At 34.1% G+C, this 11,567-nt stretch overlaps 1 protein-coding gene across 3 annotated transcripts in view; it reads left to right on the top strand.

Moving 5' to 3' along the window:
* The first annotated feature begins 918 nt into the window (after positions 1 to 918).
* Positions 919 to 11,567, top strand: part of rap1gapb (RAP1 GTPase activating protein b) — an 87,229-nt gene continuing 76,580 nt past the window's right edge. For 2 of the 3 annotated variants that reach the window (XM_051896945.1, XM_051896939.1), the window contains exon 1: positions 919 to 1,209. The gene's annotated coding sequence lies outside the window, so the exon portion shown is untranslated. The remainder of the gene's footprint in view (positions 1,210 to 11,567) is intronic. The other variant, XM_051896946.1, reaches the window with a different exon arrangement.

Genomic DNA, 11,567 nt, shown 5'->3' with positions numbered 1-11,567 from the left:
TGTATCTTTGCATTCATGCTGGTTTCATACTTTAAAAGCAAAAGTGTGTACAATTTTCTACATCTTGATTTAACAACTTTTAACGAAAAGGTCAAATGATGTAACTGTCAAGAAAACACTACTCAAAAACTTTCCTTGAATATAAATTTACTCAGATACTGCACCTTGAATGCAGAATATACACTTAACTAAATCATTGTTTTCAAAAAAAAAAAAAAAAAAAAAAAAGTTTTCTGATGTTTTTTAATGCATTTGACCTAACATGTTAGTTCATAAAATAGGTCAAAATATGTTTTATTAATTTATTTATTTTCATAAAACTTCATCTTAACCTTGAAACAGAGTTTTCCTGTCAAATGACAACAAAATGGCTTCCTGCATGTTGGCCAGACTGACTTTGAATAGCCTACTTCAAAACAAAATTGCTTAAATTTTTTGAGTTTTAGTGAGACTTTTTTTCTTTTTTTACAATCTGTAGTCATTTACAGCAAGACAATTTTGACTTTAAGCCCCACAAACAATATATGATAAATAGCCTATATGAAATTGTTATGAACATTTTATGAACATCATTTTTAAACGTATTAAGAACTTAATATAAAGTTCCCTAACTGACCCATATATAGGGACAGTGTATTTTCAGCTGTGACTGGTCACCAAGTTAATTTTTATTCAGATTTTAATCATCTGTAAGCTTTTTAACTTAAAAAATAATGCAATGTGACAAATACATTTTCAAAAGTACAAATATTCCACGTAATTAATGTAAGATGTACAAACATAAAAATACAAACAGTTTAGTATTTTTTAATAAAAATAATCAATATATCCCCAGAACATATATCAAAATCGTCAGCAGATAGGAAAATGTGTTCATTGTGTTGCCCGCGCGCGGTGAGACAGTGAGGAGTGATGATCACGTGACTCGGTCGTTCTGTACTGTAGCCTCGGTTTGTTTCTTTGAAAGAGGAAACGCACCGCGTTCATTTCTCACTGGCATCTCTGAGAGGACAGAGCTCAAACATATTTTGTTTATTTGCACTGCAGTTCACTAACAAACCTAGGCATCCGTTCATTTTTTTCTCAAACCTTACAATTTCGCTATTTTAGCACTATTTCGAACAACAGCCATTAGGTACACCAACCAACCTTGCCTCGAAGACTACACCTGTCCCAGCATCATCTGAGTGGGATTCCACACAACTGCTTGTAAGCCATATCACTTTATGATGCTTTATGCTTATTTTCTGCAATGATGTTAAAGTTGCATGTCTTTTCCTTAATGCCACGCTGGAGCAGTTGAATTTATATTAGGTATGTGTTTTATGTTATGTGAATGAACTGTTGTGCAAGTCATTAACATGTCCGGTTAGACTAAATGTTTAAATGCTTCCCCAAATTTTCCATGACAAGTTTTTATTCGGAGCTTTATTTTGTCTTTCCTTATAATTTAACTCGGACACTCGGTTGGTGCTGAAAGAAAAGCTTCCTTCTTTTAGGTGTGTGAAGTAGAATATTTGAGAAGCTAGCTTGCCATTAAAAATGAACCATGCTGCTTTTTGTGGACAGAGATGAGAGGAATTTTGAGAGAAACGCTCAAAGGAAACTTGCTGTTTTGAGCCTGCCATTGTGATTCAGTCAAGTGTTCAGCATCTCTGCTTTATTATAAGGGCTCAAACTGTGATGATGATGCTTTTCCCATTGTGTTAAAGGAATAGTATTGATCATTTTCTCACCCTCATGTTGTTCCAAACCTATCTTTATTTCGTGGACCACACAATTAGATGTTTTGCAAAATGTCTGAACCGCTTTTTCCCCCATTTAATTTGTGCTGTTAAGCTCTGAAAAGGACACAAAAAGCTCTAAAAGCCCCACAGTATGATTGGCGGTACATGATTTGACATCAGTGTCATTGTTTTGAATTGAACTCGAGCACAAATGAGGAAGAAAAAATGAGAACAATGAGGAAGAAGATTTTCAGCCAATATCCTAAATTTTATGTTTCATTCTCAGACAAAGCAATGGAACTTCAGAAAGCTTGAAATATAGTGCAGTATAGACTACTTTTCTGGTTCTTTTTGTCCTTTTTTGGAGCCTGTTCCTTTCACTTTGGTTGTTTGGATAAGAGCAGCTGGAAGCTTGCTTTGTGTTTAACAGAAGATAAATTCATTTGGGTTTGGAATCAGAGATATTTAAAATTTGTGATTAGAAATCATTCCTTTAAAAATTATTTTGAAGCATAAACCAGTTTATATTCATTGCATTTTTGGGCATATTCAGTATTAACTGCTGTTAACATCCTTAATACCTGTTCACATAACATTTCAAAAATCCCATCTCAAAATATGTCAATGAACTGTCATTAGCTTTTCTCTAACTGTCTTTAACATTTTATAATGTGTAACTATAAGAAGTTACCGAATCTTACTTGAGCCTGTAGTGAGATATATATTTGGTGTTTGTCCAATGCCCTGGGTCTTCCACCCCTTTATCGCCTGTGTTCACCCTCCCTTCTGTCCCCTCAGCGTCTCTTATCTGCTTCCCCCATTCCTCTCTCTCTCTCTCTCTCTCTCCCTCACTCTCTCACCTTCTCCATCTCCTTTATCACACTCTTTCATCCTCTATTCCTCCTCATCTCTCCCTCCTGTTTCTTTCCTTGTGCTCTTTCTCTAACACTCCGCCTGTGGCTAGCATTATTCTGCGGTCCGTCTGGTTAAAGTGGTGGACAGCTGTTGAGATGCCACAGAGGGCAAGAGTTCCTAAAGCTATTTGCTGATTGTTGGCTTTTTCCCCATCTCACAAGTCTAATGACCCCGCAGCGCTTTCCACTACAGAAAAATAACACTATTAGATTAGTCAGAGCGAGTGGAGGAGGATTGACTGTTCAGTGTAGCTGCTGGCCAAGGCTAAAAGTTCAATTCTGTTGTAGGTTTTAGGCCCGGTTATAGGCGAGAAATAAATGGGTGAAAGGGCAAAGCTGAACGGTAATTGAGCAGAATCTATGAGGAAGGGATAATGTGTGTCCTTTTAAAAACATGGAGTTTCTGTGAACCTGAATGCTGTCTACTCAAAATCAGCCTCATGCAATTAAAAATACTGTCCATAATACTGTGTCCATTTTTTTTTTTGCAATGTGATGTCAGTTTGAATTCATCAATCAATTTACATCAATCTAATTTGATGTACTTTATTCATTTTGCATAAAGCGAAATAATCAATGGTTTACAGAAGTATTACACAAAGTGCACAAATATATTTGATTTAACTAATGTGTGTGTATGTATGTTTATATACTGTGTGTGTATATATATATATATATATATATATATATATATATATAATGTGCGTGTATATATAACTTTGAACAATGTAAAAAACTGTATGTAAAAAAACAAACAAAAATAATGCAACAGTTTGCATCGGTTATTTTTAGTCATGACAATTTCAAATGAAATTGTGTTCAACCAACAAACTATACTGAGTTAGAAGAATTTAATTTGTAATAGAAAAATGTAAAAGTTGATTACTCAAAAAAAAAAAAAAAAAAAAAAGTAGCTATGGAGACATTTAAAAAAAAATCTTTTTTTATGGATTTTTATATTCTAATATTGAATCCTTATGAAATGTAAGTATACAAGGCATTGTATTATTAGCAAAAATAAATTATGAAGACATGAGAAAAAGTTCCCAAGATGGATTTCATACAAATGAAAGGTTGAAATTGGTTAGTTTTGGGGGAAAAAAACACTCAAACATCTAATGCTGAGGTGCGCTGGATTGAATATGCTTGCAAAATAAATAAATAAATAAATAAAAATGCTAATAGTTTGGGACAAGGACACGTTTATGTGTTGAGGGCACCAGGCAGCAAGTATTTTCAGCAAGGGCAATCAAGGCCAAGGATGTAGAGTGTACTCTCTGTGGAGAGAGTGATTGGAAGTAGGAGAGTGAATGTTTCCTGCAGGCCCAAGACACAACATCTATGCCTCTTGTGATCAGAACCACTTCTGTAGGACTGAGATGTTCTTTCAATTCTGTGTTGTTGTAAAATCCCACACAATTTACTTCTTATAGCACCATCTTATTAGAGTTTTCACAGAACATTGCTGTTGGACTTTGTGAAATGACTCTGTGGGATACATTTATTACAGCAACAACAACAACAGCTACTATAGATTTGCATTTCCTGAAGGAAATACCAGTGCAGTACAAGGCAGAAAAACAATAGTGTTAAAGTGATGAAAATCATGTTGTTTATATGTCTGTGGTGTTTTTAATATGCTTTAAGACAAACCATGTGACATCACAAACTACCTTGTAGCCAATCACATCAACGTGCTGGCGGGCTTTAGCATATCATTAACCATGACCGCTCTGAAGCGGGGGAGTCTCAAGAGAATATACCCCGGTATATTTTTCTGTTGATATGAGAAATCGTGTAGATTTAGCAATATAGTGGGTGTATGATGTATATTATGATGTTATGATGAACTATATGCCTTTTAAGTTGTTCAGAGCTTTTCTAAGGATACTGATTGTTAAAAGGCAGCTGTCTGAATTAGGACCAATCACAATTCAGTATGCAAATAAATACAAGAAAGAAGACTTTGGCTGCATCTGAAACATACTGTTTTTTGCCTACTATATTGTAGGAAAGTATGCAGTTTTGTATGCACCCAAATTGTAATTCAGTATGCAAATATTTCAGTGAAACTGTTAATTAATCATAACTAAAATGTATTTTTCTTGCAGGATTAACCTTTGTATTCTTTTTAACTAAATGTCCCCAACACAAGCCAAAGTGTGTCTGAATATGAGTTTGAATATAACAAAAAGAGGAAACAAAACTAGATGCTGTCTGAATATAACAAGTAAGCTAGACAGTTATCTGATTATATATATATATATATATATATATATATATATATATACATACATACATACATATATTTTTAACTTCATGACCCTAGCAACAAACTCAATACAAATTTGCTTTTACCTAGTAACAGAGAATTTTACATAAGAAGAACCAATCATATCAGAGAAAATAATGTAATGAATCATGCCACCTTTGCTATACACTTATTCTATAAAAACTGTTGTACACTTTTGGTCAGGGGGATTCTCTCTGAAATTGGTCTTAGATCCTCCCAGCTGTGATTAAATCATATTCAAAGCCGTTGTCTGGAGTTTACAGCTGCACAGCAGGTTAGTGGAACACTAGAGACCTTATTCCCAAGTGTTTGTAAGGGGATTATTTTTCTGCCCAATAATCAATAAGCAGAAGCAGTTTTTAATATTTGTCAAATTGTGGCACAATGACTAAAAAGACCTTAGACTACAACAATAAAAATGTGCATTTTTAATATTTTTGCATTTGCATTTTAATAATCTTAATAACTTAGCTTATGGTATAACATTTCAAGAATTTCTAGCACAAATGTAATGAATTATAAAAATCGTTTTTATTTACCTTTTTTTTTTTTTTGGTTAACAGTTTTTGGATGTTTTTCTTTAGAGAACCACCAGAATTTATCATCATAAATTAAAAAAAAAAAGACTGATATATAAAAAATATTATTTTCAAACTTTAATTGTGAATATAAAAATTTGATGATAAAAATCTGACTAGGATTATAAATAAAACACCATGTTTGAATGAAATGTGTTTGAGTGCGCTCCAGTTGATTTTTCTTTCGTACAGATAGAACAGGTGCTTTTATCTAGAGCAGTTGTGTCAGACGTTCTCTTCTGATTTCCAGGATCCTGGCCTGCCTTTCCAGCAGGGATTGCTTTGAATTCATTGCTTTGGGATTCCCAGTGCCTCTGGAAATGAATCAAAGGAGTTTAAGTCTTGAGCCAGTAGGTCATGTTGTAATATTTTGTTGAATCACCTTAGACAAGTCAATTTGTTGGCCTTCAGGATGCAGTTGGTTTAATAAACATAATAATACCATTTTTTTTTTTAGACCGACAGATTCATCTCCTCCAAAAGATTGACTTGGAATTGCTTGGAATTCCTTTTCATTCCCATAGAAGTGGTTTAGATTGAGATTGATACTCTTGCAGCTGTTTGAATTTGTCCATTTGATTAGATAATGATGTTTTGTTATTAAGAGTGAGTTTTACTTTAAACGGGTGCAAACTTAAATTGAGATCCTAAGTGAAAGTGAAGTAACGTGAAGGCCAAGTATGACAACCCATACCATCCAAGTTGGTGCACACACATTAGGAGCAGTGGGCAGCCATTCACTGTGGCATTTGGGGAGTAATTGGGCATTAGGTCCCTTGCTCAATGGCACCTCAGGTATTTGAGAGTCAAACCTACGGCCTTCGGGTTTGGAGAATCAAACCCCTGACCTTCAGGTTACAAGTCTAACTCACTAACCATTAGCCAGTCAATGCCACAACGCCCCACTAAGAAAAGTAAGATGACTGTGTTCACACAATCCTGCCCATTGTAAAGCTACCATAATATTATATATAATAACATGACATATGGATACTTATTTGGATTAGTTTTATCAAAAGTACTGACTTTGATACCAAGTCGATACTGAAATTTTAAAATATGATGTTTTGAGCACTGTTGAGTGGATTCATAAACACCTCTGATTGGCCGTTGTGTTCACTTTGTAGTTTGTGGCTTAAATTGTCTATATAATTGGTGCAAATTTCTGATTTCTGAAGTAAAAATCAATGAATTACTTGCACTAAATTGTTTACGTGAAACATATTGAACCTTGCAGTCTTTAGGTGACACTATATGGTTTGAAGATGAGATGTGTGATCGTGCTCTTGACGAGAGCTGATGATGTCTGTCGACCTTGAAGAAATGAGGTGATGTGGGTGGTAAAGATGATAGATTGGATAAGGCAGAGGTTATAAAAATAGTTTATGTCACTGTAGACATATAGTTGGATAGCACCACTACAACTCAAGGTATTACACAAAGCAAACTTGTACTTTCTTGTCCATTAAAGGTAATGTGCTTTTGTAAGATTCTTAATGTCAGATGTCTTTGGAGCGTACAGATAGTAATCTTTAGTAAATGCCGTCACTGTTATCCAGGAGGTTATCTGAAATCAAATTTCTCAAGACAATATGGAAAGCATTAATGTGTAAAAACAAATAGACATTCATTACAAAACAGTATAGATGAATGGCACATTTATAGCAGAGCAGCTTGTGCAGTTGCTTCAAGGTATATTTTGCTAGTTTGTGTTTTCCCTAGAGATTGAAGCCATGACCTCTGCATTGTTAGTGCCATGGGGTGTTTAAAAAGCAATTGGAAGTGTTCTTATTATCTCCCAAAAAGTAACACAATTTTGTGAACATTATCTATCTATCTATCTATCTATCTATCTGTCTGTCTGTCTGTGTCTCTATCTAATAATAATTAGTAATTAGTAATGTTAATAGATTAAGAATGAAGGATCTTATCATCAAGAAAATAACATATGAATATTAATATCAAATATTTCAAATTCATTGGTCTGCTGCATGTGTGTGTGTGAAAGAGACTTCAGAAGGAGGGCGTTGAATATATAATTGTCATTGGGACTAATCTACTGAGATATTACATGGTTATTTATTTCCTCTCTTTCTCTTGTTCTCTGCTGCTCCTCTGGGGTAAAAAGACAGGCTCAGTAAAACAGTCTATTAGTCATTGTGCTGGGGTCAGTAGGGACACCCCAAGCACAATGTGAGTAATGATTTCTCAGTGTGAAAGATTTAAATAGAGGTCCTCAAGGGGACACACCGGGCCCCTGCAGACATCTGGGGCGCTGGGCTTAAAGTACAGAGCTGCTCAGAGAAGAAGACCAGGGTTGGGCCAAAGACTCATGTCACAATAATGTGTTGCTTTCGATTTATAATTCTGTCTCTCAGTTTCTGTACTCCTTTCTATCATTCTCTAACTTATTTTTTTATGAAAATAAAATGGGTTGTGAATGCCAGTTTATGTTGACTGACTAAAAAATTTTAGCATCTGAATCCGTATGAGTGAAATTAAGCAGTTATGAAGATAACTGTAATAATGCTTACTGGTCTTCTGATCCCTGCACTGCTGCTCCTGTCTCTGTTTTCGTGTCTCACAGCGTGTGCAGAATGTCAGTAGCAGCTGTGTCTGTGGACGATATCATCCCATGTTGCTACTGTTTGTGGAAAGATTTTGAAGACAACAGATGCTTTGCATGTGGGGTGTTTTGCATTTGCATTAGAGAGAGAGAGAGAGAGACAATAATTTTAATTTAATAAAAATTAAATTAAAACTTAAAACTAAAACTTGATTTTAAAATTATAATCAGTAGAAGATAGAATCACGATTCATATGTGAATAGATTACCCCCCCCACCCCTACTACGAATTGGATAATATTTTAACATTAAAAAAAAAACATCATATGGTCTGGTCTTTAGGATAAATCAATGTGGAGCACTTTTGATGATGCTTTTTGTTGTGTCCTGATTTTGTCAACAGGAAATCTTTTTGATTGGCATTTGGCTATGATTTTGTCTCTCCAGGCATTTTAATAGCTTAACTGCAAACTCTAGTGCTGGTATGTGTGTGTGTTTGGCTGTGCTTATTTCACTGTCTGTTGGTCCAGAGCAAACAATTGCATGCAAATGAGGTAGGAGAAGCATTGGTTGTAGGGTATGATTTGATTTTTTTTTCTGTGATTGAATTCTTCAGAAACTGAAGCTTGCAGACAGTTCACAGTGATTCACATTTGAAAAACATAATGCTTGATATATTCATGCTCTTGTGAACATTTGTAAACCAAAAGAGGAAACCTTTTAACCTCTGCAGAATCTTTTGCAAACCACTTTTTAGTTGTAGAATTGAAAGGGCTAGTTTGAACGAGCACCTGATGCTAAAAGAGTGATTATGCTGAAGGATGTTCCTGTGGTTGGCCTTGTTCTGTAATTGCTTTTCCCATGTAATGTCAGGCAGCTTATGTATTTATTCTTTTTCAAATTTTACATTAAATTTTAATGACATAGTATTCTGAAGTAACACAAGCCAAATATTTTCAAGTAATAACTGTAAAGAGAAAGGTTTAAGGCTGTGTGTGTGTGTGTGTGTGTGTGTGTGTGTGTGTGTGTGTGTGTGTGTGTGTGTGTGTGTGTGTGTTTAGTCCAATCGCCACTAAACTAAATATTCAGTTAAATATCACAGCCTTGACATCAGCCATCTTATTAGGTCAGGAAACAATTATGCTTATTACTTTTATATGGAAGATATATTTGTGTTTTATTAATTTCCCTTTCATGTTATTTGTACTGTAGATATTTGATATAATTGGTTTCAGAGATGGTTTCATCTTGACAAAATCTCTGACAATTTCGGAATAGCATTCTGCCATACTGTTTTATTAACATACTTCTCTACTTTCTGTTTCGGCAGCATGCGTGTTTTATATGCAAAATGTATATAAAATGTTCTTAAAAAACAAAAATGTTTTTATTTCTGAGATAACAGCACAGCACATGCTAAATAATTGTCACATATTTGTGTTGCATTAATGTAGCATACTACAGTTTAAAACATCCAGTATTGCATTATTCATGCTGTTTTACATATTATTTAAAAAATACTTGGCAGTATACTGTGCAGTATGAGTTCCCATTTGTTTCTTTTCACATTTCCTTCTATTAGCATGTGAGTCACTGTGGACAGTTTTTGTACACTAACCTGTGTCCATGCTGAAAGGGCAAAATAAGCTACATTTTAACAGCTCTAGATGCCTTTTTAGAAGGCACAAGAAATGCTTAAAAAGAGGCGACCTTTTAAATGTCAGGTTAGGTCACTGACATTGACTAAGCTTTTATTGACGTATACAACTGATATTGACTTTTGCTTCGAATCAAATTTTGTGACAAACACATACTGGAAAAAGTAGAGTCACTGTTGCAGTTTAGGATCAGTAGTTAGTCAGTAGAGCTTCACAAATCTGGATTTGTCACAATTGTTGTTTCAAACAGATTGTGATTCTCCCACGATTCTGAACAGACAACTAAACAAATAAATGTATCACGATATAATGTTTCATATTGTTCGGTATCGATAATTATTGGAAACATTTTAATAACCTTTAAAAACAAAAAGACCAGTAGAAAAAAAATGTTTGAATTTAACCAATGCATTTTTTATTAAGGCAAACAACAAATAACTTTAAAACAAAACAAAATAAATAAAATGTTAACAAATCTTTCTTATATTTTATATGAAGATTAAATAAATAAGTGTTAAAGAAACTTAGAGCTGCACAATTCTGGATAAATTGAGAAACTTTTTCAAACAGAGATCACGATTCTGAATAACAACTAAACAACAAAATATTCTGACAAAATATTAATTGCTGCAGTCTATTTTAAAATTTAAAATTGATTTTAATGAATTATTTTTAAAAAAATCAGTTTGGATGTATGATTCAATGACTCGCTCATAAATACTCTTGTTTCATTACTGGATGAATCAGTGTATTTGAAAGAATCTGTTGAATGAAGATTCAACGTCAAATACATTTTTTTTAACAGTCACTTGTCGCCACCTGGTGGTTAAACAATGTAATCGATAAATGCGTCATTTTCGGCGCCAAGTTTCTTTCAAAAGCTGATTTGCTCAATTTTGATCAATAACATCGACATTAGTGTTTATATCTGAACTATAAACTTTTATTTCAGTACTTCTGTGATATTTATTCTGTGAATTTGAATATTTGTAACAGAAATAAAGAACTGACATGTCATTTTTTATTCACAATCTCCTTGTCGTCGGCAGGTACAGCATTCATTTTCATGTGATTGTGTAATCTGATCTCACGTGCCGATTGCACAACTGCACTTCACAGCAACTTGTTTGCGTGTCACTCGTAGCGCGTCTGTTTGTGATCCAGGGATGGAGCGAGCTTGAGAGTTGTTCATGCAACGAACTTCATGTCTGTTTACATTTTATTGCATTTAATTGAAACTATTTCGAGAGTTATATCAAACATTTTTTCTATTGTTATCGATTAAGACGTACCGTCGATAAATACCTATACCGTTTTATCGCCCAGGTCTAGTTCTGACAAAATGTTTATTGCTGCAGTGTATTTAAAATTTGAATAAATGAATGATTCAATGACTCATTCATAAATACTTCACTTGTTTCATTACTGGATGAATCAGCATTTTATTTGATCGAATCTCTTGAATGAATGATTTAATGACAAATACACACCTGGTGGTGTAATGATGTAATCGATACAATCGTTATTTGAAGCACCGTGTTACTTTCTAAAGGAGACTTACTCTATTTTGATCACTTTCATGGACATCAGTGTTTATATCTGAACTATAAACCTTTATCCCAGTATACTTCTGTGATTAATATGAATATTTGTAACGCATAAATAACAATACTGTGCGATTGAAAAGACTGTTTGTGAAACTGTTTCATACCTATACATGACAACGGCTCTCTCTGGCTCAATGGCAGCGCCAATGCCAATGCAGATTTGAATGTTCCGCAATGATTTTGTCAAAGTTTAATAGACACAGGTGAATTGTTGTCATTTAGGA

This window comes from Ctenopharyngodon idella, chromosome 6 (assembly GCF_019924925.1).
Source record: "Ctenopharyngodon idella isolate HZGC_01 chromosome 6, HZGC01, whole genome shotgun sequence".
Classification (NCBI taxonomy): domain Eukaryota; kingdom Metazoa; phylum Chordata; class Actinopteri; order Cypriniformes; family Xenocyprididae; genus Ctenopharyngodon; species Ctenopharyngodon idella.
Note: the sequence above shows the minus strand (reverse complement) of the source record. Positions and strands in the feature narration are given on the sequence as shown.